Source organism: Silene latifolia, chromosome X, assembly GCF_048544455.1.
Source record: "Silene latifolia isolate original U9 population chromosome X, ASM4854445v1, whole genome shotgun sequence".
NCBI lineage: Eukaryota > Viridiplantae > Streptophyta > Magnoliopsida > Caryophyllales > Caryophyllaceae > Silene > Silene latifolia.
This window is the reverse complement of record NC_133537.1, coordinates 213,251,457-213,254,998: the sequence shown is the minus strand read 5'-3', so window position 1 is coordinate 213,254,998 and position 3,542 is coordinate 213,251,457. Positions and strand designations below refer to the sequence as shown.

The following is a 3,542-nucleotide window of genomic DNA, read 5'->3' as shown; positions in this document are numbered from 1 at the left end:
AACTTCCCAATTCGCACGGGGACATCTTCCCATATCCCTAACGGTGTCTTCGTCGATATATCGGCCATTTGGAGTGTGATATTGGTGCATTTAAGCTCTCCCATCCCCAACCTTTTACTTACCGAGTACGGCATGACACTCACACTAGCCCCTAGATCACATAAGGCTTTGTTGATCGTCGTGTCGCCAATGGTACACGGTATTGAGAAGCTTCCCGGATCCTTTAACTTTGGAGGTTAACTCCCTTGAAGTATTGCACTACTCACCTTAGTGAAGGCGATAGTCTCAAGCTTCCGGATCGACTTCTTCTTTGTGAGGATATCTTTCATGTATTTCGCATAGGCCGGCACGTGATTGATTAATTCCGTGAAAGGAATTGAGACTTCCAAATTCTTCACAATTTCCATGAACTTTCCAAGTTGATCATCAAATTTGGGCTTGGCTTGCCGACTTGGAAAAGGGAGTCTAATCACAATGGGCTCCTTCTCCTTGGCCTTGTCTTCATTTTTCTTTGAACTTTCTTCTTTTGATGATTCTCCATCTTTGGAGCTTTGCACAATTTCTTCCTTTTTACTAGCTTCCACAACTTCATCCTCAACTTGCTTCTTCGGTGCTTCATACCTTGTACCACTTCTCAAGTGAATGGCACTAACCGTTTCATGTCTAGGAGGATTACTTTGAGGTGGTAATTGCCCCTTTTGTCTTTGTGAGCTTGAAGATGCTAGTTGAGTCAATTGTGTTTCCAACATCTTGGTGTGAGCTAGAATGTTGTTGATGGTGGTTTCCTTTGCTTGGCTATCTTTTTGCATTTGAGTGAAAAATTCTTGTTGATTCTTTTGCATTTGGAGGACCGCTTTTTGGACATCGAAACCTTGGTCATTTTGGTGATTGAATGGATTTTGATTTTGGTAACCTTGGTTTTGATTGTAAAAGGGTCTTTGATTTTGGTTTTTCATGGGTGGTGGAGTGTATGTTGTTTGAGGGTTTTGAACATTTTGGCTTTTGTATGAGAGATTTGGATGGAATTTGGTGTTTTCATTGTAAAAATTGGAATAAGGGGTACCACTCTTGTATGCTTGGAAAGCATTCACTTGTTCATTTGTTCCCCTACATTCACCTTGGTCATGTCCCAAAGTTCCACAATTCTCACATATCCCACTTGGGATTGATGAGGATGCCGTCATGGCATTAACATGGTGCTTTGATGATTTTGAGTTTTCCTCAAGTCTAGCCATAGCTTGTTCAAACTTCAAGTTGATTGTGTCAATGTGAGCACTAAGTTGAGCACTCAATTGAGTAACGGAGTCCACTTCATGCTTTCCTCCTCTAGTAGCCTTGCGAGGTCTACTATATTGTGAGTTATGGACCGCCATTTCCTCAATCTTGTTCCATGTTTGATTGTCATCAACTTCGGTGAACATTCCACTTGATCCCATATTGAGTATGTTCCTAGAATCTTCATATAAACCATTCCAAAATTGTTGTACCAAAAACCATTCGCTAAGTCCATGGTGAGGACATGAGCGACAAATTCCCTTAAACCGCTCCCAAGCTTCATACAAAGATTCTTCATCCCTTTGCTTAAAACCCGTAATTTGAGCTCTTAGCATGTTAGTCTTTTCCGGTGGGTAGAATTTTTTGTAGAAAGCTAGAGCCAACTTCTTCCAAGAATCTATTCCGAGGGTGGCCTTATCAAGGCCCTTCAACCATTGCTTTGCGGTGCCTATTAAGGAAAAAGGAAATAAGACCCATCTAATTTGGTCTTGAGTCACGCCCGTTTGAGAGATTGCATCACAATAGTCGCGAAAGGTTTCCATATGAGAATGAGGGTCTTCACTAGGGATCCCCCCAAATTGGCTCCTCTCAACTAATTGGATGAAGGCGGACTTGGCAATAAAATTTCCGGTTAGATGTTGCGGTGTAGGAGTACCATTTGGTAGATTCTCCTCGGTGGGTACGGAGTGTGACGAGAATTTAGGCATTGTAGGTGGATTTTGTGGGGTATTGTGTAATGGGTTCTCTTCTCCTTCAATTGCGAAAGGATTGACAAACTCACTAGTGGGTTGAACAACTTCACTAATACCTCTTAAATTCCTCCTAACAAGTCTCTTATTGTTCGTCAAGGTTCTTTCGATTTCACGGTCAAAAGGTAACAAATCACATTGTAACCTTCTAGACATGCAAAATATCAAACAACTCGAAAACAATTAGAACAAACCTTGAGGAGTTTTACTTCCCCAAGTCGAAGAAAGACACAACTAATAACAATAAAAAGAAATCTAAATCAAACAAACACCGTCCCCGGCAACGGCGCCATTTTTGATGCGAGTCCGTTTCGTGTTCACAAATTAAGATGTGGTCGTTGGGTCACGGTCGAATCAAAACACAATTTATAACTTCACAAACAACTCTACAATTAGTAAAGAGGCAAGTAAAGGTCGGATCCCAAGGGACGGGTATTGAAATGAGATTTCTATTGCAACTAGTGATGTCTAAGGGGTGTCACAAATTGGGTTGATGTAGAAGGTCACTAAACTAAAATAGCAATGAAAATAAACAAGCAAGATGAATTAAAGGGGTGTAAACAATTGATTAAAGGCACTAGGGTGTCATGGGATTATAGGGGAATCATGGGAATTGATAATACAAACATGTTCTCAAAATATAAGCAAGCAATTATTGTTGTGATGGATTGAGTTGGGTTATATCTTACAATCCTAGGAAAGTTTGGGTCCCGGAGCCGAATCGATTAGATTGTACAACACCTACAAGTCGACTTAATCTTCCCTACTCAACAACATGCATGGTCTAATGAGACTCGAGTTGGGTTATGTCTTACAAGTCTCATTGAAAAGATAGAAGATGATAGTAAATGCAAGGATTCATAGGCTTAGCATTTCATCAAATATAACATGTGCATGAGTTGAGATCAAAACAAGCAAGCTAATAAAACATGAAAGCATATTAATTTAAGCATGAATCATTCCCCATGTTGGTTTCCCCTAATCACCCATTTAACCCTAGCTAAGAGACTACTCACTCATTATCATGTTGATCATGCTAGCAAGGTTGTCAATCATACCAACAATATGAAACATGATGAATAAATGAAAGTAATTAACAATAATTAAAAAGGGATTAAGAGATTATACCTACTAATGATTCCAATAATAAAGCAAAGATAAAAGAAGTACTTGAATGCTTGATTGAGAGGTTGTCAATCTCCCAATAATAACCCAAATAATCTTCAATTACCCAAAATAAAGGATGAACAAAAGAGAGATTATGGAAATAAAACTTGTATTAGAACTTGATTAATTGTTGATTACAATACTAAAGAGAGATTTGATTGATATTAACTACTCTAATTATTGATAAGAAGAACATGCTCCTCTAATTAGACTAATAGGGTATTTATAGTGGAAATTAGGGAGGATGCATTAGGGTTAACTAAGGGCTAAACTAGTAATTAAACTTTTTAGATTGAGCAAGGAGGAGCCGGTATTTTTCGAGAGAAGGGTTTCTTTCTTTGTAGCTTTGAA

General features: G+C 39.0%; 1 non-coding gene across 1 annotated transcript; it reads left to right on the top strand.

The window, feature by feature from the left end:
* The first annotated feature begins 1,503 nt into the window (after positions 1–1,503).
* LOC141623981 (small nucleolar RNA R71) lies at positions 1,504–1,610 on the top strand. Its single transcript, XR_012533795.1, has one exon. It is a non-coding gene; the product is annotated as a small nucleolar RNA R71 (small nucleolar RNA).
* Positions 1,611–3,542: the final 1,932 nt, after the last annotated feature.